Genomic DNA, 15,351 nt, shown 5'->3' with positions numbered 1-15,351 from the left:
GAATACTCTTGATTTCCTGGAGTTCATAAGTAGGGGGGAAAACAAAGTGCTAAAGTCTCTGAGTTTTCCTTCTGCACACACACACACACACACACACACACACACACACACACACACACACACACACACACACACACACACACACACAGTCATTTAACTATTAAAACAATAAGATGGACTGAAAAGCTATGAAAGCCTATGGATACTTATCTACTGCATTTGTAAGTTGGATTAAAAAATACGTGAGAGTGTTCTTCCCTAATTGTTCTTACCTAATTGTATCTTTACAGGAATGAGTCAAGCTCGTACTGTCCCGTGTCTTAAACCATGTTTATCGTACATATCCTTAAATTTGTGAATTGTTTTGGCACACACTGTTTCATTAGGTAGTGCATTCCACTGATCAATTGCTCTATTTGGGAAACTAAATTTCCCTACGTCTCTATCACCTCTCTTTTTATGCAATTTTTTGCAGTGTCCTCTTGCTGATGCTTCCCCATACGTTAAGTAATCATTTATGTCTATTTTCTCCTTCCCTGATATGCATTTATATAGCATAATCATGTCACCTCTTTTCCTGTAGTGTTGGTAAATTCAGTTTATCTAGTCTTTCTTCATGGCTTAGATCCCTTAAGCTTGGTACCCATCTTGTAGCGGCCCTCTGAACTTTTTCAATCTTGTCTATGTTTTTTGAGATGAGGACTCCAGACTACTGATGCATACTCCAGGGTTGGTCTGATGAATGATGTTTTTATCTTTCATAGCAAGTCTTCATTTATGTATGTAAACGCTATTCTCATATTTGCAAGCAGTGTATACATGTTCCGTACCTTCTCACTGATGTGGTCCACTGGAGATAGTCTGTTATTGACAATCACACATAGGTCCTTCTCTCTTTCTGATGTGTGTAGGGTTTTATTTCCTAACATATAATCCCAACCAGGTCTTTTTCCACTTTTACCAAACTTGATTACATGACACTTGTCCACATTGAATTCCATTTGCCATGTATTACTCTATTCATGAAGTTTATTTAATTCTCCTTGTAGCTCTTTACAAGAGTCTGTGTTAGTAATTCTCCTTTGTATTTTTGCATCATCTGCAAACATATTTAGATAGCTTTCATTTCCAGTGTTACTGTCTATATCATTTATATACACTAAAAACATGATTGGTGCCAGCACTGAGCCTGTGGTACTCTACTAGTCACTTCTTTCCATGATGAGTAATTTCCCCTTAGTTCTGTTCTCATTTTTCTTTTCATGAGAAAATCTTGCATCCAACAGTACAGTTTGCCTCGAATTCCTCCTTGATGGTACAGTTTCCATAAAAGTCTTTGGTGTGGTACTGTGTCAAATGCTTTCTTGAAATCTAAATAGATACTGTCCACCCATCCTTCTCTTTCCTGTAATGTGTCTGTTACTCTGTCATAGTAGCTCAACAGAATAGTAACACATGATTTTCCTTTTCTGAAACCAAACTGTCTTTCTGTTATCATACTGTGTTTTTCTAGATGATTTACCCAAGCTTTTCTTATAAGCTTTTCTAATACCTTGCTTACAACACTGGTTAGTGATACTGGTCGGTAGTTAAGTGGATTTTGTCTATTCCCTTTCTTGAATAAGGGAACAATGTTTGCTTTCTTCCAGATATCAGGTAGTTTACCTTAACTCAAGGATTTCTTGAAAATTAAAAATAATGGTTTATTTAACTCCTTTGCACATTCACATAGCACCCAACATGAAATTTCATCAGGACCATTTGCTTTTGCTTTGTCTAATTCACTTAGCTCCTCCTGTATTTCTCTTTCTGATGTTTTTATATCTGGTAGTATGTGTAGGCATGCATGTTCCACATAATCCCTCTCAAAATTTTTTTCCTCTGTAAAAACTGATTGGAAGTTCTTGTTTAGTGCTTCACAAATATCCTTCTCTTATGTATAGCTGATTCCATGGTCCGTAATGGATTGTATTTTATCTTTTACTTTGGTTTTGCTTCTGATGTAGCTGTAAAATAGCTTCAGTTGATCACTGCTTTTATTTATGATATCCTCCTCAAACTGTTTTTGGGCTTCCCTCCTTATTCTTGTATAATCGTTTCTTGCCTGATTGTAATTATTATATGCCCTTTCACTATTGTGTCTTCTGTATCTATTCCACAACAAATCTCTCTCTCTCTCTTTTTTTTTTTTTACATTCTGTATTGAACCATTTCTTTATTGTCTTCTGTGCTTCTTTGTGCTGTGGGATGCACTTCTGGACTCCTGTTTCATAAAGTTCACAGAATTTTTCATATATAGCATTTAAATCTTGTCCTCTAAGCTCCTTTTCTCAAGCAATTTCTAAGAAGTACTTCTTTAGGTCATGATTCTTTCCCTTTTTATAGTTTAGGCTCTTTATGTAACTTTCATTGCTGTTATCTCTGTCATATGCAATCCTGAAGTTGCACATTCAGATGCAGTTCAGTATATTTTTTGTGACTGCGAAAAGGAGTGAATTCACGAAACAAAAAATATAATGACACAGAAATGAACATACGATACAAGCATGGAAATTCACATGAAGAAACTATGCATTTTTTAAAATTCCCCGGAGTTGCTCACGCGATTCAGGGAAATACTGCACAACGAATTACATTCACGGAATATTTCTATGGGTACTTGAGTACTTTACTGGTGTTATAAATGATGCGTGGGATGAAGCCTAAGCAGCGTCCTATTTTGAACATTGATGTGACCAGTAAATTTTGCTCGAAAAATAAGCTTCAAAAGTATGTTAATTTACTTCATTTTCTGGTATTAACTCCATCAACCTGATCACACACACACACACACACACACACACACACACACACACACACACTATACATATACTTGTATTTATTTACAAGATATATATATATATATATATATATATATATATATATATATATATATATATATATATATATATAAATAAAACATTCATGTCGTCACATGTCACCACAGCGGCGCTTACACCCAACGTCTATAATGAATAGTAGAGCTGTCTCATAAAGGTCTGGTGTACTGGCATTAGCGGGGGTATTTTTACATGTCGGCGGGTCTTCTGGTAGATCAGTAAAGTCTGATTTTATGAAATTCAAATCGTTAAGATGTTCCCTGCCCCTGCTGGGAGTCGATCATGGGTCCATTAGGACTGGGGGCCGCCTCTCTACCAATTCAGTCACGGCCCCCCACAGGCTATGGTGCAAGTTACCAACGAGTACGAACCAAATCTGAAGAAAATCCGCAGAACTATACGGAATTCAGTCACTGCATTTCACAAAAAGCCTGTCTATATTAAACTGGAGGGGCACTCAGTGGATCTCATCTCTCCGACATGGGCAAGGTAATTTCCAGAGCACTCTTCATAATCGGTCAGGTTTTCTCATCATTAATTAGGGTTTCACAAAAGGATTTTCCGGATTCAGAATCTGTAATACGATCCAGGTCGGTCCCAAAAGTTAATCGATTTTTCCCTGGGACATGGGCTATCTACCCACCAAATTTAGTCCAAATCTCTCTGTTAGTTTTTGATTTTATCTGCTATAAAACAAACAAACAAACATATCAACAGGAGTGAAAATACACTCTCCTTGTTGGAGAGAAAAATATTTGACGGCTGCCATTCGGTCGTCTTTGAACTAATTATCACCAAAAGTAAGAGGATTCTGTACATCCTCATAGTTGTTATTTCCTGAAGGTTTGATGAAAACTCGTCCACAACTTTTCGAGACGTTTTGCCAGAACACACACACACACACACACACACACACACACACACACACGCAACAAAATGTATCTACTTGCCTTACTAAAAGTGGACGATAATATATCATCATATATAAAGGAGTAAATAAGGTGTACCGTTCTATCAGATATTTTAATTTGTATCTGTGTATTAACTTTCTCACCAACTTCAGAGGGTATATGTGTTTTTACTTAATGGACTCCAGTATGCCTCCATTATGCCAATAATGCGGTTAATACTTTGTTCCTGAAGTACTTTATATGCATATGGCTTCCATTAATATCCTTGTACTTACGGCAGTGTTAGTGACAGAGGGGAGGGGATGTTAGTCATGAAAGAGAGGCGGTACCAAGAAAAAACAAACATGTTAGCGATATATAGGGTGGAGCTTAAAACATGATTTTTTTTTTATATAGGTTATACCCCTTAAAAATGTTCCACTTTAGCTAAAAACATTTGCAAAAATGTTTAAACCTTCTGGTTTAATATTTACAGGCAGCTTAATCATCACAAAGAATACAAACATAATATCTGTTAACAAAAACGCGGAAAAACACTTTTCTTATCGTTATGTAACATGCCTAATTGCTTATGTTGATATTAATGCTCATCAACAGTTTGTCACATACATGTCTCAGAGGTTGCAGAAATGCAACAAAATCAGTGTACTGTAGTTCACAGGGACAAATCAATATCTGTTTCTTGCTGCGTGGATAAAGCTGCTGGTGTTGTTCAATAATTTGTAATAAGAACTGAAGCTGTGACTCGTCTTTTGTCAAAAGGCCACTGTATTCCTGATTCAGAGCAACGCCATGTTTAACATGATCACTTTGATGACGCGGGCAGTCTTTGCAGCTTCCTGGAAATCTTCCCGTGTCTCTCACATGTCTGGATCGACTTCAAACAGAGTCATACTCTTGACCAAGACAAAGTCTTCAAGAGTCTCTTCCCTGAATGAATGTAAATTGACGTTGATTCGTTTTTCATGGACCTGGTGAACTTCATGTTTTTAATGGCACTCACCATCAGCACTTTGTTGAAGTAATTTATTTGGGTGTCAAATAGGGCCAGTCCAACTAGTTCCAGTGACAGCTATCACAAGTCATTACAAAAATTCTGTGCTGTAGCCTTTGACATTGCATGGTTGATTGTGGTGTATTCCAGAAGTGAATTCAGCAGCAGGAAGTTGTTGTATGGAGCACTGGCTGCTAGGGGATCTAATATCCAAGTCTTCAGATAAACAAGTACTGCAAAAACACGCACATTTCTGAGTCCCTTTTTCTCTTTCTGTGTTAGGGTGAACTGGCCACGAAACATCAAGATTTTCAAGAATAAATAACTTTAGACATCTACAGAGCTGGTGCATGGCCCCAGGTACCATGAATCCGACTTCCTCTTGCTGGAACAGCTAAAAAAAAAAAAAAAAAAAAAAAAAGACAATTACCAATTCTAAAATTTCCTATAGTTATCTCTCGGCTGGTATTCTGAAAATCTAGCCAAGAGATGACTGAAGGGAACTGTATATATTTCAAATCTCGAATTACCACAGAAGAAATGAAATCAGAGACTGTAAACAGGCCTGTTTTCGTATATTATCATACAGTGACACATAGGCATGAGGGTGGAGGATTTCAATATACACCTGTATCAGAGTGGGATACATGGAAAAAAGAGGAACCTAACCTGACACGACCTTACCTCACCTCACCTCGGCTGGAGTTACATCCAAAAACACTGCAAGCCTATGGAACCAGGATGGGTCTGGGGGTATTGTCAATAATTAAATCTCTTAGCAATTTACCATACTTCAAATGACCAGAGCTCATGTCTGCATTGTTCTCAGGTGTGCCAGAAATCAAAGTGGATCCAGTTACTTTTTTTACTCATTCAAACTTTTTGACTATACTAAAATCTTACAACCTGCCCAGTCAGTGTATAAATGAGACATTACTATTTACTGTACATAGGGTCAGTAGGAGACCCTAGAATCACCCTATTATCCTCCTACCTAAAGTGGTTATATGAGAATTAAGGACACTGCCTTTAAATATGGCGTTATGATATGGTGCTCGAGAAATGATTGTGTTTGGTTGTAATGACGGTGGTAGGAGGCCCTAGCTTCACCATACTACCTCGTTACATACGGTTATTATATAAGAATTAAGGACATCATTCTCAAAATTTGGTGCTCTGGCATGGTGTTCGTATGCGATCTACGTGAGATGTTAAAGTCTGATTGTTCGAGGGTCAGTAGGAGTCCCTAACCTCGCCATACTACTTGCCTATGTAGGGTGGTTATATGGGAACTAATACTATTGTTAAAATGTGGTATTCTGAAATGGTGTTAACATGTGGTGTTCGTCAGATCGAGTCAGTAAGAGTTCCAAGGCTCATTATACTACCATCCTTCTGAGAGTAGTTACATGGGAATTAAGGACAATATTTTTTAAGGATGGTGTTCTGGTGTGATGATAACATAGTGGAGAAAACTGATGAAAAGGGCTGTAAGGTAATAATGTCATTTATGAAACAGGGAAAAACGTATGACAACCTAAATAGGAAGGATTATGGAAGATTTTGGTATAGACGGTAAACTGGTGAATGCCGTTAAGAGCTTTTCCAAAGGTAGTGAAGCGTGCATAAGGGTACACTTTACATCCAACTTTTGCACAACTTCGACCAACTTTGGCACAGATAATCAAATTCCAAACTGCCCTTTTAAGGTTTCTCTCTTTCTGTCTATGTCTCCGTCTCTAGCTTCCTTTCTTGTTATTTTATAGTAGCTGTTGTAAACGGCCAATGTTCTTCTGAAAGTGATAAAGTCTGTGTTTCTTAAAGTTCTTTCCTGTCACCTAACCAGTCCACTCATGAACTATTTACTCTTCACATTTCCATTGATTTTCACTGTTTCCATCAGAGCAGTTACTTCATGAGTTACGAGATGAGGCTCTGACACACCTGATTTCTGATTTCATTCTCGTTTCTGATTGAGATGGACGATTTTTTTGTTCTTGTGCATGAACAACTCAGTTCTCGCATTTCTCAACCCATCAGTGTTCCTCACAGAAATTTCCCTTAAGATTCAACAGTGCACATCTCAGACGATCGTTCTGTCCAAACACACACACACACACACACACAATTGAGAAGTGAAAGCAGAAAGAAATGTGATAGTGTGAAGCATGTATAGTAAGTGGTAGATTATTAACCCACGGGGATGAGGTAAGGACCAGATGGAAAGAATATTTTGAAAGCCTGAAGAATGGGAATAAAGAAAGCAGAGTGGCTGTAAACATGATTGCTTTCGGGTTTGTGCAGAGAAGGAATGCAGTACCAGGAGACGTGACACTCGCACAGATGAAGAGTGCTGTGAAGTGGCTGAAAAATGGGAAAGCAGCTGAGGTTGATGAGGTGCATGTAGCGATGCTAAAGTGTAGTGGTGATAGAGGAATGAAATGCTTGTTGGAGATATGTAAGAAGGCATGGATAAGTGAAACTGTGCCTGCAGAGTGGAAAAAGGTCGTGATTGTACGCCTGTACAAAAATAAAAGTAAGCGAAGTGAGTCCAAGTATTATCGTGGCATAATTTTATTGAGTGGATGGGATAATAAAAGAGGTACAAGGTAGGGTAGTGGATGTTGGAGTGGCCCTGGTGAGAGAGGATAGTGTCTGGAAACTCCCTGTACTGTTGTTTGCAGATGATACTGTTTTGTTGAGTGAAGACGAAGGGGAGCTGCAAGGCTTGGTGGATGAGTTTGGGAGAGTGTGTAAGAAACGAAATCTAAAGGTGAATGTAGGGAAGAGTAAAGTGATGGTCTTTGAGAGAGGTGAAGTTAGTGAATGTACAGCGAGGTTGGATGGTGAGGAATTGGAAAATGTGAGTACGTTTAATTACTTGGGTAGTGTGATGAGTATGGATGGAGGTTTGGAGGGTGAAGTGCTTGAAAGGGTACAGCAGGGAAGAAAGGTTGCTGGTTCTTTGAAAGCAGTGATAAGAAAGAGGGAAGTGAGCATGGAAGTGAAAAAGTTACTATATGACAGTAATGTGATACCAACTCTAACGCATGGAAGTGAAGCTTGGACGTTGTTGGAAGGACACAAGTCAAGAGTGAGAGCAGTGGAAATGAGTTATTTAAGAGGAGGCTGTGGAGTCACATGGAGAGACAGGCTGACGAATGAGAATATAAAGAAGCGTTGTGGTGTTGATGTGGATGTGATAGGAAGCGTTATGAGGAACACACTGAGGTGGTTTGGCCATGTGGAGAGGATGGAGGGTGAAAGACTGACGAAGAGAATGTATGTGAGTGAGGTGGAGGGGGGAAGAGGGAGGGGGAGGCCGAGGATGAGATGGAGGGATGGGGTGGAGAGGTATATGAGAGAGGGGTGTGTGAGTTGGGAGCAGGGCAGTGAAATGGCGGGGGACAGGGCGACTTGGAGGCGATTTGTTTGTGGCCACCCCAAACGGGATTGAGGCGTCTGGCAATAGATAGATAGATAGAAGAATTATTATAGAGAAAGTAAGAGTGGGATCAGAAGTCCTAGTGGGTGATGAACAAGGTGGCTTTAGGAGTAGCAGAGGTTGTGTGGATCAAATAAAATCAGTGAGACTGATAGCTGAGAAGGCTTGTGAGAAGGACCATGTGTTTATGGATTCACAGATCTGGAAAAAGCATACGACAAAGTGGACAGAGAAGGATAGTGGAAAGTTTTGCGCATGTACGGTCAAAATCTTCCACAGGAGTACCCACTAATGTTTAATAATATCCAGCTCAATCCTGCATCATCCATGAACATGCTTGGGGTTTCATTCACACGGGACTTGTCTTGGAATTATCATATTGCATCTCCTGTAAAATCTGCTTCCAAGAGATTAGGTGTGCTAAGCCGACTCTGTGCCTTCTTTACCCCTGCACAGTTGTTGACTTTATACACAGGTTTTATTCGCCCCTGTTTAGAGTACAACTATCATGTGTGGGGAAGCTCCTCACATATAGCTCTTTTCAATAGGGTGGAATCAAAGACTATTCGTCTCATCAACCCTCTTCCTCTTACTGGCTCCCTTTGCAGCACTGTTGCCTCTTTATCTCTTTTGTATCGCTACTTCAATGGTGACTGTTCCTCTGAAGTGTTTGCTTGCATCCCTTCACCCGTCTAGCAACAAACTCCCATCTTTTTTTGTCCAGCTCTCTAATGCAAGAGTAAACCATTACTTCCAGTCCTTCATCTGGGCAATAAGTCAACTCTGGAACTGTCTCCCTCTGTCTGTATTTCCTACTTCCTATGATCTCTAGTCTTTCAAACGCAGTGTGTCCAGGCATCTCGAAACGAATGGATCTTGAATTTGGCTCTCTTTTGTATTGTTTTTTTTTTTCTTCTTGGAAGGAATGTTTTGCGGGCTCAGCCTTTGGTTCCTTCTTCCTCGCATTAAAAAAAAAAAAAAAAGATGGTAAGCTGCTAGGTGCCTTCAAATTTTTATGATGGTAGTGAAGCATATATAAGGTCATCTATGTGAATGGTTCACGATCGGTGTGTGGGCGGGCAACGAGGTTGTGTGATGTCCCCATGGTTGTTCAATATATATATGGATGGAGTGATAAGAGAAGTAAAAACACGAGTAATGGAGAGGGATGACGTTGGTAATGAATGGTTATGGATGGAATATCTCAAATTTGTTGTATGCTGATGATGCAGTACTGCTTGGAAGTACCGGACTAGAAATTGGTAGGCTAGTGCAGAGTTTTGATAAGGTCTGTGAGCGTCGTGCCTTGAGAGCAAATGTAGAAAAGAGTAAACTGATGCTTACTGAGAGAGAAGGTGACTCCCAGTGCGATGTTACAGTGAACTGACAGAGACTGGAAATGATGAGAGAGTTCAAATACCTGGGTACAGTGATAGAAAAGAGAGGAAGATGTGCAAAAGAAGAGGAAAGTAGAGTGACACAGGGAAGAAAGTAGCTGGTGCAATGAAGGCCTTGATAAACAGAGGCTTGAGTGTTGCAGCTGCACGAGGCTTACATGAAGGAGTGTTAATACCTACTTTAACAAATGGATGTGAGACTATGGTGTGGCATGAAAATGAAAAGTCAAGATTATGAGCAGTGGGGATGGGACTGCTAAGGAATGTATGTGGATTACAGAGGGTGCATAGAACACGAAATAATGTGATTCGTGAAAGACATGGCGTAAGGAAGTCGATGGACACCAGAATCGAAGAGAGTGTACTGACATGGTATGGTCATGTGGAGAGAATGGATAACAATAGAGTGGTGAAATGGGTATATCTGAGCGAATTTGAAGGAGGTAGGCCAAGGAGAAGGTGGAGAGATATGGTGGACGAGTGTGTAAGGAAGAGAGGTTTGGAAGCAAGTGAGGCTAGGGAACTGGCAAGAGATCGAGCTGGGTGGATGAATGCAGTGAGGAGAAGTGCATGATCAGGGATTTGGCACCCTTTTTAACGTAGCAGCGTCCGGATTGACTCAATCGGATACGTTTATATGAAGCAACAGAACGTGGTGAATGTTTTTTGATCCGATAGAGCCAGGATTCCGGGGGCTTGAAAGATGAGTGAATGGAACCGTGGCCCATTGGATTGGGCAAATTTGGGTTGTCTGGACATTGCTTCTTCTCACCCTGCCCTAGGGCGGGAAAGGAGGCCCGGATGATGATGATGATGATGATGTTGATGTTGGGAGAGTTGAATGATTCTTTGATCACGAAGGAGGAAGTGGAGAAGGCAGTAAAGGAGATGAAAACAGGGAAAGCTGCAGGTATGGATGGGTGTTCTGTGGAATGCCTGAAGGGCGGTGGAGTGACTATTGTTGACTGGTTAGTAAGATTGTTGAATGTGTGCTTTGTGAAAGGTATGGTGCCAATTGACTGGGCAAGTACTTGTGTGGTCCCATTGTATAAAGGCAAGGGTGATAGGTATGAATGTACTAGCTTTAGGGGTATAAGTCTGTTGAGTGTTGTAGGTAAGGTGTATGGTAGAGTGTATATTATGAGAGTTAGAGAGGGTACTGAGGGAGTAATTGGTGATGAGCAGAGTGGCTTTAGGAGAGGGAGGGAATGTGTGGATCAGGTGTTTGCTGTGAGACAAGTGTGTGAAAAGTATTTAGCGAAAGGCAAGGATGTGTTTTAGGCATTCATGGATTTAGAGAAAGCGTATGACAGAATTGATAGGGAGGCTTTGTGGACTGTTTTAAGATTGTATAGACTTGATGGTAGGTTACTGAAAGGGGTGAAAAGTTTTTATGTAAATGGCAGAGCGTGTGTAAGAGTGGGAAATGCTGTGAGTGATTGGTTTCCCGTGAGAGTAGGGCTGCGACAGGGATGTGTAATGTCGCCTCGGTTATTTAATATTTATATGGATGGTGTTGTAAGAGGGGTGAATGCAAGTGTTTTAGGTGGAGGTCTGAGTCTGGTGAATGTCGATGGTGGAGAGTGGAAGCTTAAGCAGCTGCTATTTGCAAATGATTCTGCACTGGTGGCTGATTCAGAGGAGAGATTGAGACAGTTGGTAGAGGAGTTTGGAAGGGTGTGTGAAAGGAGGAAATTGAAAGTAAATGAGAATAAGAGTAAAGTGATGAGGTGTACGAGGGTGGTAGATGGTAGGGGGATGAATATAGTTTTGAATGGTGAGTTGCTTGAGGAGGTAGATTGTTTTAAATATTTAGGGTCGCATGTTGCTATGGATGGAAGAATAGATGCAAAAGTGAAGTTCAGAATAAATGAAGTAGGAAAGGTGCTGGGAGGAATGAAAAAAGTGTTTAGATGTCGTTCGTTTAGAATGGATGTAAAGAGAAGGCTGTATGAGGGTGTTGTGGTACCGACTGCGTTATATGGGGCTGAAACATGGAACATAGGTGTAGCAGAGAGGAAAAGTTTGAATGTAATGGAGATGAGGTGTCTGAGGAGTATGTGTGGAGTGACGTGTACGAATCGAGTGCGAAATGATGAAGTGGGAAGGAGAACTGGAGTTGTTCGGGAGATGGCTGGTAGAGTTGAGCAGAGGGTGTTGCGATGGTTTGGGCATATGGAGAGAATGGATAATGAGCGACTGGTGAAAAAGATAACTAGATCTGATGTGAGAGTGTGGCATTGAGAGGGAGACCAACGAATAGGGATGGATGGACATTGTGAAGAGAGCGCTGGATGCGAGAGGGATGTCTGTTGAGCAAGGAAGAGTGGCTGTGCGTGACAGAAATAAATGGAGAGAAATTGTGAATGAATAAATGATGACGCAGCCCCGAGGGGATATTCTCCCGCATTTGGTCTGATTAGCTAGTCAGGTCAGGTGCGAGTAAGAGGATGGGTCTATTATGATGTGGCAGGGGTAAACCAGATCTGCTGTCGGGCCCTGCTGCGGATGTCACTGATTGCACTGAGCAGTTGACCCATGTGTGGTATGGTTCGGTGAGGATCTGTCCCTTCTCCCCTTTGGGGCTAAGATGCGAATGACTGTGTTTGAATGGATGAGTAAATGGGGAGTGTGTCGTCCTATCTTGGCTACCTCTCTTTCCATGGGGGAAGCAGCCTAGATATATATATATATATATATATATATATATATATATATATATATATATACATATTATGTGAGGAAGAAGGAACCAAAGGCAAGGAGCCCGCAAAACTGTTCCTTCCAAGAGAAAAACAAAATACAAGAGAGAGCCTGATTCAAGATCCAATCATTTCGAGATCCCTGGACACACTGCGTTTGAAAGACTGGAGGATCATAGGAAGCAGGAAATACAGACAGAGGGAGACAGTTCCAGAGTTGACCCGTTGCATAAATGAAGGACTGGGAGTAACGGTTAACTCTTGCATTAGAGAGTTGGACAGAAAGGTATACGAGTTTGCTGCTAGATGAGTGCTACGCGCCCGTCGTAGAAGTGAAGGAATGCATGCAGACAGTTCAGAGGAGCAGTGGCCACTAACGTAGCGATAGAAAAGAGATAAAGATGCACCAGTGTGGCGAAGAGACAGGGGTTGAAAGGAGACATTATGAGGAGGAGAGTTAATGAAGCGAAAATCTTTGACTCCACTCTATTGATAACAGCTGTATAAATATATATATATATATATATATATATATATATATATATATATACTGTATATATATATATATATATATATATATATATATATATATATATATATATATATATATATATACTCCTTAGGCTGCTTCCCCCAAGGAAAGGGAGGTAGCCGAGACAGGACGACTCACTCTCCATTTACTCATCCATTCAAACACAGTCATTCACATCTTAGCCCCAAAGGGGAGAACGGACAGATCCTCACCGCACCACACTGCACAAGAGTCAACTGCGCAATGCAATCAGTGACATCCGCAGCAGGGCCCGACAGCAGAATTGGTTTACCCCTGCCACATCATAACATACCCATCCACTTACCCGCACCTGACCTGACTAGGTGATCAGACCAAATGCGGGAGAATATCCCCTCAGGGCTGCGTCATCACTTATTCATTCACAATTTCTCTCCATTTATTTCTGTCATGCACAGCCACTCTTCCTTGCTCAACAGACATCCCTCTCGCATCCAGCGCTCTCTTCACACTGTCCATCCATCCTATTTGTGGTCTTCCTCTCAGCCTTACACCTCTCACATCAGATCTAGTTATCTTTTTCACCAATCGCTCATTATCCATTCTCTCCATATGCCCAAACCATTGCAACACCCTCTGCTCAACTCTACCAGCCATCTCCCGAACAACTCCAGTTCTCCTTCCCACTTCATCATTTCGCACTCGATCCATATGCGTCACTCAACACATACTCTTCAGATATCTCACCTTCATTACATTCAAACTTTTCCTCTCTGCTACACCCATATTCCATGTTTCAGCCCCATATAATGCAGTCGGTACCACAACACCCTCATACAGCCTTCTCTTTACATCCATTCTAAACGAACGACATTTAAACACATTTTTCATTGCTCCCAGCACCTTTCCTACTTCATTTATTCTAAACTTCACTTTTGTATCTATTCTTCCATCCACAGCAACATGTGACCCTAGATATTTAAAACAATCTACCTCCTCAAGAAACCCATCATTCAAAACTATATTCATCCCCCCTACCATCTACCAACCTCGTACACTTCATCACTTTACTCTTATTCTCATTTACTTTCAATTTCCCTCCTTTCACACACCTTCTTCCAAACTCCCTCTACCAACTGTCTCAATCTCTCCTCTGAATCAGTCACCAGTGCAGTATCATCTGCAAACAGCAGCTGCTTCAGATTCCACTCTCCTCCATCAACATTTACCAGACTCAGACCACCTAAAACTCTTGCATTCACCTCCCTTACAACACCATCCATATAAATATTAAATAACCGAGGCGACATCACACATCCCTGTCGCAGCCCCACTCTCACTCGAAACCAATCACTCACAGCATTTCCCACTCTTACACACGCTCTGCCATTTACATAAAAACTTTTCACCCCTTTTAGTAACCTACCATCAAGTCCATACAATCTTAAAACAGTCCACAAAGCCTCCCTATCAATTCTTTCATACGCTCTCTCTAAATCCATAAACGCCCAAAACACATCCTTGCCTTTCGCTAAATACTTTTCACACACTTGTCTCACAGCAAACACCTGATCAACGCATCCCCTCCCTCTCCTAAAGCCACACTGCTCATCACTAATCACTCCCTCTGTACCCTCTCTAACTCTCATAATTAACACTCTACCATACGCCTTACCTACAACACTCAACAGACTTATACCCCTAAAGCTAGTACATTCATACTTATCACCCTTGCCTTTATACAATGGGACCACACAAGCACTTGCCCAGTCAATTGGCACCATACCTTTCTCAAAGCACACATTCAACGATCTTACTTACCAGTCAACAATAGTCACTCCACCACCCTTCAGGTATTCAACAGCACACCCATCCATACCTGCAGCTTTCCCTGTTTTCATCTCCTTTACTGCCTTCTCCACTTCCTCCTTCGTGATCAAAGAATCATTCAACTCTCCCAACACATTTATTCCTTGCACCCTTCCATCTGCCACAATCTCAGCCACCCTTTCCTCCTCTACACTTAACAATATTTCAAAATACTCTGCCCATCTCTTCCTTACTGCATCCATCTCATTTAACATCCTTCCATCATCTGCTTTTACTCGTTCTTCCTTCCCAGACTCTCCCTTCCGCACCCTTTTCACCTCCTTCCAAAACATTTTCTTATTCTGTTGAAAATTCTCTGTCAGCCGCCTACCCCACCTCTCATCTGCTGCCACTTTAGCATCACGCTTTTTGCCAGCCCTTCTCGCCCTATTCCTCTTTTCCTTATACCCTCTCATATGACATCTCATCCTTCCTCTGTAGCCACACTTCAAATGCACGTCTCTTTCCTCAGCCACAGCCACACTTACTTCCCTCAACCACCATTCACTTCCTTTTCTTACACCACCACCCACACGTCTCACACCACACACCTATTCTGCATGCCCCACCACAGCACTCTTAAACAACTGTCATTCCTCCTCCACGCTGCCTTTTTCCCGATCTTTCACTGCGTTCCACTCAT

General features: G+C 41.2%; 1 protein-coding gene across 1 annotated transcript in view; it reads right to left on the bottom strand.

Annotated features, from left to right (window-relative positions):
• The window catches only part of LOC145415349 (uncharacterized), a 185,705-nt gene that overhangs the window by 141,216 nt on the left and 29,138 nt on the right, over positions 1 to 15,351 (bottom strand). The window lies entirely within an intron of this gene.

Source organism: Coenobita brevimanus, chromosome 13 (assembly GCF_032717465.1).
Source record: "Coenobita brevimanus isolate Jiangsu-jjx chromosome 13, ASM3271746v2, whole genome shotgun sequence".
Taxonomy (NCBI): Eukaryota; Metazoa; Arthropoda; class Malacostraca; order Decapoda; family Coenobitidae; genus Coenobita; species Coenobita brevimanus.
The sequence above is the reverse complement of the archived record's forward strand: the minus strand, read 5'-3'. Positions and strand labels throughout refer to the sequence as shown.